This window comes from Salmo salar, chromosome ssa02 (assembly GCF_905237065.1).
Source record: "Salmo salar chromosome ssa02, Ssal_v3.1, whole genome shotgun sequence".
NCBI classification, from domain to species: domain Eukaryota; kingdom Metazoa; phylum Chordata; class Actinopteri; order Salmoniformes; family Salmonidae; genus Salmo; species Salmo salar.
Genome location: NC_059443.1, coordinates 86,334,157 through 86,346,824, shown reverse-complemented (window position 1 = coordinate 86,346,824; position 12,668 = coordinate 86,334,157). Strand labels below are relative to the sequence as shown.

General features: G+C 40.9%; 1 long non-coding RNA gene across 1 annotated transcript; it reads right to left on the bottom strand.

The window, feature by feature from the left end:
- Positions 1 to 3,256: 3,256 nt before the first annotated feature.
- On the bottom strand, positions 3,257 to 7,954 carry LOC123732552 (uncharacterized). The gene is made up of 2 exons (XR_006763219.1): positions 7,250 to 7,954; positions 3,257 to 3,972 (listed from the first exon to the last, which is right to left on the bottom strand). It is a non-coding gene; the product is annotated as an uncharacterized lncRNA (long non-coding RNA).
- Between the last annotated feature and the right edge of the window lie 4,714 nt (positions 7,955 to 12,668).

Below are 12,668 nucleotides of genomic sequence, written 5' to 3'. Positions count from 1 at the left end.
GTCGGCTAGAGATGACATGCAGGAGCTTGCAGGGATTTGTAGTCTTGCATGTCGTCTACTTTGATGCTAATTAGCATTTTTGAATCCGAGAGTAAAGAAAGACAAATATATTGATACAAGTTTTTGTATTTATTATGGATCCCCATTAGTTCCTGCCAAGGCAGCAGCTACTCTTCCTGGGGGTTTATTATGGATCCCCATTAGTTCCTGCCAAGGCAGCAGCTACTCTTCCTGGGGTCCAGCTAAAATAAAGGCAGTTATACCATTTTAAAAACATTACAATACATTCACAACACACTGTGTGTCCTCAGTCACCTTGTCCTAGAGAGATTTACATGGTTATCAAAACGTCACACCACGGTGAGCCTAAACAAAACACAGCCCTATGGGAAAAATGAATGGTGGAAAAACGATGTGAACCATTTCCCTGTTTGACCTGTAGTTATTATGGATATTATGACTCTACAGAGCCCCACAGTGGACGTGTCAAAATATGTTACATTGGTAAAGCACCCTTTATTTAACCTCAATGTCATCTTGTTTTTACATGGCATTGTAGATTTTAACAGTATACAGGATGTATTTTGGATGTTTTCAGTGTATTTTCAACGCTCTCAGACAATGGATTAATCGCAATAAAAAAATAGTGCACTAACATTACACAAAGTGAACTCACGCCTGACAGTCCAAACAAAATCACAAATTTTCAGTCAAAAACACAAGTCAGAACACAGCCTCTCTATTCTCTCATGTGATTTCAGGTCCTCTGACTGGGAAAATGTCTTTCCACAATGAGAGCAGTGGTATGTCTTCTCCTGTTGTGTATTTGTATGTATTCTTTCATGCTCTTTCAGGTACCTTAACCGGGTAAATCTCTTTCCACAGTGGGAGCAGTGGTGCGTCTTTTTTCTGTGTGTGTCCTCTCATGTTGGTTCAGGTTTCCTAAATGGGCAAAATGCTTTCCACAATGGGAACATTGGTAAGGCTTTTCTCCTGTGTGTATTCTCTCATGCTCCTTCAGGCTCCCTAACTGTGTACAACTCTTTCCACAATGCGAACATTGGAAAGGCTTTTCTCCTGTGTGTGTCCTCTAATGCCTTTCCACGCTCCCTAACCATCTAAAACTCTTTCCGCACAAGGAGCAGTGGTAAGGCTTCTCTTCTGTGTGTATTCTCTTATGTGTTCTCAGGCTCCCTAACTGAGTAAAACACTTTCCACACTGGGAGCAGTGATGTCGTCCTGCTGGTTTGGACGTCTCAGGGTCTGGTTCCTCTGAAGGACTCTTCCTGCTGTCAGAAGGAGAGTCTGGTCTCTCTCCTGTCAAAGAGAAACAGATTATTTAATTAATTAAACAGAGACCTGAATGAAACCTCCACATGATAAAACTTCCTACGATGTTTAATCTCGACTAGATCCCTCAATCACCTGAAGTCAGTTTTCACAAGTATTATTAAAGCGACTTCAAAATGCAGGTCTCTGTGTGCTTCTTAGGATGTTCAGGCAGGTGATTCACTTCTAACCGAAGTCTTGCAGGTGTTTACATGGTTTTACACATCTGCCAGGTCATCAAAAAATCTAATTTCAGTACGAGTGTATAAATATATATCTATTTTTTGTTGTTGTACCTTTACCCCTTTTTCTCACCAATTTCATGATATCCAATTGCAACTCCCCTAAGGACTCGGGGGAGAGGCGTAGGTCGAGTTCCATGTGTCCTCCGAAACACGACCCTGCCAAGCCGCACTGCACATCTTGACACACTGCTCGTTTAACCCGGAAGCCAGCCACAACAATGTGTCGGAGGAAACACTGTCCAGCTGGCGACCGAAGTCAGCGTGCATGCTAACTGCCACAAGGGACAAGGACTCCCGGCCGGCCAAACCCTCCCCTAACTTGGACGACGCTGGGCCAATTGTGCGCCGCCCTATGGGACTTCCGATCACAGCCGGTTGTGATACAGCCTGGATTAGAACCAGGGACTGTAGTGACGACTCTAGTGACGCCAATGACAAGCATACCCATAACATGATGCAGCCACCACCATGCTTGAAAATATGAAGAGTGGTAGTCAGTGATGTGTTGGATTTGCCCTAAACATAACACTTTGTATTCAGGATTTAAAGGTAATTTCTTCAACACATTTTTTTGCAGTATTACTTTACTGCCTTATTGCAAACAGGATGCATGTTTTGGAATATTTTTATTTCTGTACAGGCTTCCTTCTTTTCACTCTGTCAATTAGGTTAATATTGTGGAGTAACTACAATGTTGTTGATCCATCTGCAGTTCTCTCATATCACAACCATTAAACACTGTAACTATTTTAAAGTCACCATTGGCCTCATGGTGAAATCCCTGAGCGGTTTCCTTCCTCTCCAGCAACTGAGTTAGGGACTGAGTATATTGATACACCATCTAAAGTATAATTAATAACTTCACCATGCTCAAAGGGATATTCAATGTCTGCTTTTTTTTACGCATCTACCAATAGGTGCCCTTCTTTGCGAGGCGTTGGAAAACCTCCCTGGTCTTTGTGGTTGAATCTGTGATTGAAATTCACTGCTCGACTGAGGGACAATACAGATAATTGTATGTGTGGGGTACAGAGAGGAGGTATTCATTCAAAAATCATGTTAAACATTATTATTGCACACAGTGAGTCCATGCAACTTATTATGTGACTTGTTAAGCAAAATCTTTACTCCTGAACTTATTTAGGCTTTTAATTAAATTTGTAAACATTTCCAAAAACATAATTCCACTTTGACATTATGGGGTATTGAATCCATTTAACCCCAGTATCTCTACTTGCACATTCATCTTCTGCACACCCTACCATTCCAGTGTTTATTTGCTATATTGTAATTACTTCGCCACCATGGCCTATTTATTGCCTAACCTCTCTTATCCAACATCATTTGCACATGCTGTATATAGATTTTTCTACTGTATAATTGATTGTATGTTTGTTTATTCCATGTGTAACTCTGTGTTGTTGTATGTGTTGAACTGCTTTCCTTTATCTTGGCCAGGTCGCAGTTGCAAATGAGAACTTATTCTCAACCAGCCTACCTGGTTAACAGGTGAAATAAAAATAAATAAAAATACATTTTCAATTTAGGCTGTAACACAACGAAATGTGGGACAAGTCAAGGGGTGTGAATACTTTCTGAAGGCACTGTATATATAAAACTCCCCCCACCCAGCAATCTAATAGCATCAGTAAAATCTGTTGAAATAAAACGACAGATAAATATACCTAACATAGTACATTTATTAAACAATACCTACATCAGAAATAGTTACACATTATAGAAATCCATTCATGGATGTACAGGTCTGTTGGAAAAACGTTCAGAAATGTCCACTGCTGATTTTTTCCAGGTGTCCATAGCGGACACCCTGGCCCTATGAATCCTGTCCGTGGACAAATTCTCTGTCAAAAACACAAGTCAGAACACAGCTTCTCTATTCTCTCGTGTGATTTCAGGTCCTCTGACTGGGAAAATGTATTTTCACAATGAGAACAGTGGTATGTCTTCTCCTCCTGTGTATTAGTATGTTGGAAAGGCTTTTCTCCTGTGTGTATTCCCTCATGCTTTTTCAGACTCCCTGACCACCTAAAACTCCTTTCACACTGGGAACATTGGAAAGGCTTTTCGCCTGTGTGTGTTCTCTCATGCGTTTTCAGGCTCACTAACCACCTAAAACTCTTTCCACAGTGGGAACAGTGATAAGGCTTCTCTCCCATGTGTGTTCTCTCATGCCCAACCAGGGCCCCTAACTGAGTAAAATTCTTTCCACAGTGGGAACAGTGGTAGGGCTTTTCTCCTGTATGTGTTCTCTCATGCATTTTCAGGCTCCCTAACCACCTAAAACTCTTTCCACACTGGGAACAGTGGTGTTGGTTAGGCGTCTCCGGGTCTGTTTCCTCTGAGGAACTCTTCCTGCTGTCAGAGTCTGGTCTCTCTCCTGCCAAAGACAAACAGATTATTTAGTTAAACAGAGAGTCCTGAATGAAACCTGCATTAAATAAAATTGTTTTCCTATGAGGTTTAATCTAGAATAGATCCCTCAATAACCTGAGGTCAGTTTTCACAACATTAGATAATTAATAATAAACTTGGTGACGTTGAGATTTAAAAACAAATGATGTAGAGCTCCAAATCTAATTTCTCAGGGAATGTCATGTGTCAGGCTGAGCAGAGCTCTATAATAATAGATCATTTCATGTTTATAGGCTGAACAGAGCTCTATAATAATAGATAATGTCATGTTTATAGGCTGAACAGAGCTCTATAATAATAGATAATGTCATGTTTATAGGCTGAGCAGAGCTCTATAATAATAGATAATGTCATGTTTACAGGCTGAACAGAGCTCTATAATAATAGATAATGTCATATTTTAGGCTGAACAGAGCTCTATAATAATAGATAATGTCATGTTTATAGGCTGAACAGAGCTCTATAATAATAGATAATGTCATGTTTATAGGCTGAACAGAGCTCTATAATAATAGATAATGTCATGTTTATAGGCTGAGCAGAGCTCTATAATAATAGATAATGTCATGTTTACAGGCTGAACAGAGCTCTATAATAATAGATAATGTCATATTTTAGGCTGAACAGAGCTCTATAATAATAGATAATGTCATGTTTATAGGCTGAACAGAGCTCTATAATAATAGATAATGTCATGTTTATAGGCTGAACAGAGCTCTATAATAATAGATAATGTAATGTTTATAGGCTGAGCAGAGCTCTATAATAATAGATAATGTCATGTTTACAGGCTGAACAGAGCTCTATAATAATAGATAATGTCATGTTTTTAGGCTGATCAGAGCTCTATAATAATAGATAATGTCATGTTTATAGGCTGAGCAGAGCTCTATAATAATAGATAATGTCATGTTTATAGGCTGAGCAGAGATCTATAATAATAGATATTACTAACTTTTTCAGTCAATGTTATAGGCTGCAGTTGATCCATTGTTAATAACGTTTTGTTGGTGTCCCACTTCATCTCTAAAGTAATAATGGACATTACTATCTTCTCTAAATTATATATTTTTGTTTATACACACCTTTCCTTCAAAATAGGTCCTTTGTTTGAAGACTTACAAACTCACAGACGTTTGCTAATATGTTCAGTCTCCCCAAAACCACTGTCCATTTCATGTCAATAATGCTTCTTATTTTATGTATTTCTCCAACATTATTTAGAAATCTGCTTTTTGCGAGTATACACACTCTACGCAAGGCCTACAATAGACACACGTCAAACGTTTCATTTATAACTTGTTTGCCATTCTGTGAGACAATTAAGTTGTGAATTTGTGGTGGGAGGGACTCTGATGGTATACACATGTTACAGTTAAGCAATAAGGCCAGAGGAAGTGTGGTATACGGCCAATATGTGCTAAATACGGCTGCTAGAATCCTGACTAGAACCAAAAAATTTGATCATATTACTCCAGTGCTAGCCTCCCTACACTGGCTTCCTGTTAAGGCAAGGGCTGATTTCAAGGTTTTACTGCTAACCTACAAAGCATTACATGGGCTTGCTCCTACCTATCTTTCCGATTTGGTCCTGCCGTACATACCTACACGTACGCTACGGTTACAAGACGTAGGCCTCCTAATTGTCCCTAGAATTTCTAAGCAAACGGCTGGAGGTAGGGCTTTCTCCTATAGAGCTCCATTTTTATGGAATGGTCTGCCTACCAATGTGAGAGACGCAGACTCAGTCTCAACCTTTAAGTCTTTACTGAAGACTTATCTCTTCAGTAGGTCCTATGATTAAGTATAGTCTGGCCCAGGAGTGTGAAGGTGAACGGAAAGGCTGGAGCAACGAACCGCCCTTGCTGTCTCTGCCTTGCCGGTTCCCCTCTTTCCACTGGGATTCTCTGCCTCTAACCCTTTTACAGGGGCTGAGTCACTGGCTTACTGGTGTTCTTCCATGACGTCCATGGGAGGGGTGCGTCACTTGAGTGGGTTGAGTCACTGACGTGGTCTTCCTGTCTGGGTTGGCGCCCCCCCTTGGGTTGTGCCATGGCGGAGATCGTTGTGGGCTATACTCGGCCTTGTCTTAGGACGGTAAGTTGGTGGTTGGAGACATCCCTCTAGTGGTGTGGGGGCTGTGCTTTGGCAAAGTGGGTGGGGTTATATCCTGCCTGTTTGGCCCTGTCCGGGGGTATCATCGGATGGGGCCACAGTGTCTTCTGATCCCTCCTGTCTCAGCCTCCAGTATTTATGCTGCAGTAGTTTATGTGTCGGGGGGCTAGGGTCAGTCTGTTACATCTGGAGTATTTCTCTTGTCTTATCCGGTGTCCTGTGTGAATTTAAATATGCTCTCTCTTTCTCTCTTTCTGTCTTTCTCTCGGAGGACCTGAGCCCTAGGACCATGCCTCAGGACTACCTGGTATGATGACTCCTTGCTGTCCCCAGTCCACCTGGCCGTGCTGCTGCTCCAGTTTCAACTGTTCTGCCTGCGGCTATGGAACCCTGACCTGTTCACCGGACGTGCTTGTTGCACCCTCGACAACTACTATGATTATTATTATTTGACCATGCTGGTCATTTATGAACATTTTAACATCTTGACCATGTTCTGTTATAATATCCACCCTGCACAGCCAGAAGAGGACTGGCCACCCCTCATAGCCTGGTTCCTCTCTAGGTTTCTTCCTAGGTTTTTGGCCTTTCTAGGGAGTTTTTCCTAGGGAGTTTTTCCTAGCCACCGTGCTTCTTTCACATGCTTTGCTTGCTGTTTGGGGTTTTAGGCTGGGTTTCTGTACAGCACTTTGAGATATCAGCTGATGTACGAAGGGCTATATAAAAATAAATTTGATTGATTGATTGATTGAATATAGCATGGTTAAAGACTGTCCTTATGCACAACACAACACAGAGTGCCTGGATACAGCCCTTAGCCATGATATATTGGCCATATATCACTGAGGTGTCTTATTGCTATTATAAACTGGTTACCAACGTAATTATAACAGTAAAAATACGTTTTGTCATAGCCGTGGTATATGGCCTGATATACCACGGCTGTCAGCCAATCAGCATTCAGGGCATTAATCACCCATTTTAAAATTTAGCTTTAACATTATATTATAACATAAATTCCTATAGTATAGAAAAACATTTTCAAGTATAGAATTTCAGTAGCATGCTGCTTTAAAACAACACATTCGTTCAAAAACTTTGGAGCCCGTTTTTAAGACAGTACTTACTGATGGTCATCAGATCTCCTGACTCCTCTGTCAATATGACCGTTATCTCTCCCTCTTTCTCCTTCTTCAATCAAAAAACTGCATCCTCCTCTTTCTCTTCCTCCTCTTCTTTAACTGTAACATCCTCCTCCTCTTTCACTCTGAACACCTCTTCCGCTTCTTTCACTGTAACGTCTTTATCTTCTTCTTTCACTGTAACAGCCTCACCCTCTACCTCTTGTTTTACTGTAACATCCTCCTCTTTCTCTTCTTTCACTGAAACGTCTTTCTCTTCTTCTTTCACTGTAACAGCCTCACCCTCTACTTCTTGTTTTACTGTAACATCCTCCTCTTCCTTCTCATCTTTCACGACAATGTTCAGCCCCAGACCCTCTTTCTCCGTCCAACAGACCTCTTCTTTAGCAGGGGGGAATACATCAGTGAGCTCATGGTCGGGGATGTTAGCTAGCTAGCTAGTTAGCATGAGCGACTTGTTTAGTGCTAGGCTAACTTATCACGCCAGCTAGTTGACTTACAATGTACCTATAACATTTAAATGGGGGCAATTAACTAGACGTCAGAAGTATATTTAAAACACAGAGGCAAATATGCACAGAAACAGTGTAAATGTTTCGGCTGTTGGCTACCAAGGTGGTTGACTCATTGCTGTTGATCCGTTCCGTCCACTAGATTATACGTCACACTGGCAGCATCGCCTGAAAGACGCACATCGTCGTCTGCTGACTGGAGGGAAACGTAGCTGAGGATCATATTTTATTTTCAGACAAAGATTATTTTAAATGGATTTAATTAAATAATACTATTATATTGAGATATACAAAGACAGGAATGTGTTGACTGATTAGTGCGAATAAAACATGTTTACTACGGCTCATTTAAAACCTCTCTAGGGTAGGGGGCAGTATTTTCACGCCGGATAAAAAACATACCCGATTTAAACTGGTTACTACTCTTTTCCAGAAACGAGAATATGCATATAATTGGTAGATTTGGATAGAAAACACTCTAAAGTTTATAAAACTGTTTGAATGGTGTCTGGGAGTATAACAGAACTCATATGGCAGGCCAAAACCTGAGAAGATTCCATACAGGAAGTGCCCTCTCTGACCATTTCTTGTGCTTCTGTGGCATCTCTGTCGAAAATACAGGATCTCTGCTGTAACGTGACAATTTCTAAGGCTCCCATAGGCTCTCTGAAGGCGCCAGAAAGTGGAATGAGATCTCTGCTGTCTCTGGGCTAGGTACAGGAGCGTTGTTTGTGAGTGATCAGGCTGGTGGCTCAGAGACAGGAGATGCGCGGCCCCGAGAAGTGGCCATGTTTTTCTTTCAGCCTTTGAACGAAAACAAGGTCTCCCGGTCGGAATATTATCGCTATTTTACGAGAAAAATAGCATAAAAATTGATTTTAAACAGCATTTGACATGCTTCAAAGTACGGTAATGGAATATTTAGAATTTTTTGTCACGACATGCGTCCGCGCGTCACCGTTCGGATTGGGACCTGAACGCACAAACAAAACGGAAGATATTTGAACATAACTATGGATTATTTAGAAGCAAAACAACATTTGTGGTTGAAGTAGAAGTTCTGGGAGTGCATTCTGACAAAGAACAGCAAAGGTAATCCAATTTTTCTTATAGTAATTCTGAGATTGGTGAGTACCAAACTTGGTGGGTGTCAAAATAGCTAGCCATGATGGCCGGCCTATCTACTCAGAATATTGCAAAATGTGCTTTCACCGAAAATATATTTTAAAATCGGACACCGCGATTGCATAAAGGAGTTCTGTATCTATAATTCTTTAAATAATTGTTATGCTTTTTGTGAACGTTTATCGTGAGTAATTTAGTAAATTCACCGGAAGTGTTCGGTGGGTATGCTAGTTCTGAACATCACATGCAAATGTAAAAAGCTGGTTTTTGATATAAATATGAACTTGATTGAACAAAACATGCATGTATTGTATAACATAATGTCCTAGGAGTGTCATCTGATGAAGATCATCAAAGGTTAGTGCTGCATTTAGCTGTGGTTTTGTTTTTTGTGACATTATATGCTAGCTTGAAAAATGGGTGTCTGATTATTTCTGGCTGGGTACTCTGCTGACATAATCTAATGTTTTGCTTTCGCTGTAAAGCCTTTTTGTAATCGGACAGTGTGGTTAGATAAAGGAGAGTCTTGTCTTTAAAATGGTGTAAAATAGTCATATGTTTGAAAAATGGAAGTTTTCGGATTTTCGAGGACTTTGTATTTCGCGCCACGCCCATCATTGGATATTGGAGCAGGTGTTCCGCTAGCGGAACGTCTAGATGTAAGAGTTAAGGACAACAAAGTCAAGGTATTGGAGTGACAATCACAAAGTCCTAACCTCAATCCTATAGAACATTTGTGGGCAGAACTGAAAAAGCGTGTGCGAGCAAGGAGGCCTACATCCTGACTCAGTTAAACCAACTCTGTCAGGAGGAATCGGCCAAAATTCACCCAACTTATTGTGGGAAGCTTGTGGAAAGCTACCCGAAACGTTTGACCCAAGTTAAACAATTTAAAGACAATGCTACCAAATACTAAGTCCCGTGTGGCTCAGTTGGTAGAGCATGGTGTTTGCAACGCCAGGGTTGTGGGTTCGATTCCCACGGGGGACCAGTACGGAGAAAGAAATGTATGAAATGTATGCATTCACTACTGTAACTCGCTCTGGATAAGAGCGTCTGCTAAATGACTAAAATGTAAATGTACTAATTGAGTGTTTTTCTGACTGCAGTATTGACACGGCCGGATAAAAAACGTACCCGATTTAATCTGGTTATTACTCCTGCCCAGTAACTAGAATATGCATATAATTATTGGCATTGTATAGAAAACACCCTAAAGTTTCTAAAACTGTTTGAATGGTGTCTGTGAGTATAACAGAACTCATATGGCAGGCAAAAACCTGAGAGGATTCTATATGGGAAGTGGCCTGTCTGACAAGTTGTTGTTCATCTTGGCTCTTTTTATTGAAGACTGAGGATCTTTGCTGTAACATGACACTTCCTACGGCTCCCATAGGCTCTCAGAGCCCGGGAAAAAGCTGAATGATATCGAGGCAGCCTCTGGCTGAAACACATTATCGCTTTTGGCAAGTGGCCGATCAGAGGACAATGGGCTTAGGCGCGTGCCCGAGTCGACCCCATGCTTTATTTTCTTTTGTCTGTTTACCTAAATGGAGATTCCCGGTCAGAATATTATCGCTTTTTTACGAGAAAAATGGCATAAAAATGGATTTTAAACAGCGGTTGACATGCCTCGAAGTACGGTAATGGAATATTTAGAATTTTTTTGTCACGAAATGCGCCATGCTCGTCACCCTTCTTTACCCTTTCGGATAGTGTCTTGAACGCACGAACAAAACGCCGCTATTTGGATATAACAATGGATTATTTGGGACCAAACCAACATTTGTTATTGAAGTAGAAGTCCTGGGAGTGCATTCTGACGAAGAACACCTAAGGTAATAACATTTTTCTTATAGTAAATCTGACTTTGGTGAGTGCTAAACTTGCTGGGTGTCTAAATAGCTAGCCCTGTGATGCCGGGCTATCTACTTAGAATATTGCAAAATGTGCTTTCACCGAAAAGCTATTTTAAAATCGGACATATCAAGTGCATAGAGGAGTTCTGTATCTATAATTCTTTAAATAATTGTTATGCTTTTTGTGAACGTTTATCGTGAGTAATTTAGTAAATTCACCGGTATGCTAGTTCTGAACGTCACATGCTAATGTAAAAAGCTGGTTTTTGATATAAATATGAACTTGATTGAACAAAACATGCATGTATTGTATAACATAATGTCCTAGGTGTGTCATCTGATGAAGATCATCAAAGGTTAGTGCTGCATTTAGCTGTCTTCTGGGTTTTTGTGACATTATATGCTAGCTTAAAAAATGGGTGTCTGATTATTTCTGGCTGGGTACTCTGCTGACATAATCTAATGTTTTGCTTTCGTCGTAAAGCCTTTTTGAAATCAGACAGTGTGGTTAGATTAACGAGAATCTTGTCTTTAAAATGGTGTAAAATAGTCATATGGTTGAGAAATTGAAGTAATAGCATTTCTAAGGTATTTGAATAACGCGCCACAGGATTCCACTGGCTGTTACGTAGGTGGGACGATTTCCTCCCGCCGGCCCTAGAGAAGTTAAATAAAGTGGTGATCCAAAATGAGCTAAGACAGGGAATTTTTACTAGGATTAAATATCAGGAATTGTGAAAAATCTTGTTTAAATGTATTTGCCTAAGGTCTATGTAGCAGTATGAGGTGTTTGTTGTAAATGTTGTTTTTTTCGTCTTTTTGTATATATTGCAATATATTTCAATCTCTTTTTCCATGTTTAAATTAAATATACCTACCGGCAACCTGCCTCACCCAATGTGATACGGATCTGCTATTTTTTAGACCTTATAGCTAGAACCTCCAACAGAAGCTAGCCAGCTAATTAGCTGCTAGCTATTTAGTCATTGTTAGCCACCGGATTCCTGCCGTAAGCTCTGGACCTTTGCACCAGAGTGGCTATAGCGGCTAACGCCCTTGTCCCGAAGCTAGCACCAGTTTGCCTCGATCCAGGCGCATCTCCTGTCTAGCGTAGTAATGACTACCTAACGTGTTCCCTGTTTCATATATTGCTGTTCACTGGACCCTATAATCACTTGGCTACATAGCTGATGCCTGCTGAACTATTCATTAATCACGGTACTCCATTTTGTTTATTTTGTTTATCTGTCGGCCCCAGCCTCGAACTCAGGCCCTGTGTGTAGTTAACTGACCCTCTCTGCCCATTCATCGCCATTTTACCTGTTGTTGTCTTAGCTGATTAACTGTTGTCTTACCCCATTGTTGTCTTAGCTAGCTTTCCCAATCAACACCTGTGATTGCTTTACGGCTCGCTTTATGTCTCTCTCTAATGTAAATATGCCTTGAATACTGTTGTTTAGGGTAGTTATCATTGTTTTATTTTACTGCGGAGCCCCTAGTCCAATTCAACATGCCTCAGAGAACTCTTTTGTCCCACCTCCCACACATGCGGTGACCTCACTTAGCATAACTGGTGCCTCCAGAGATGCAACTTCTCTTATCGTCACTCTACGCCTAGGTTTACCTCCACTGTACCCGCATCCTACTATACTCCCTGTCTGTACATTATGGCTTGAGTCTATCCTACCACGCCCAGAAATCCTCTCCTTTTATTTTCTGTTCCCAATGCACTAGACGACCAGTCTTGATAGCCTTTAGCCGTACCCTCATCCTACTCCTCTTGTTGTCCTTGCCATGTCGGAGTCCTGGCTTTGGAAGGCCAACAGAAATTCTGAAATGTCCATCCCCAACTACAACATTTTCCGTCACGATAGAGATGCCAAAAGTGGAGGAGTTGCAATCTACTGC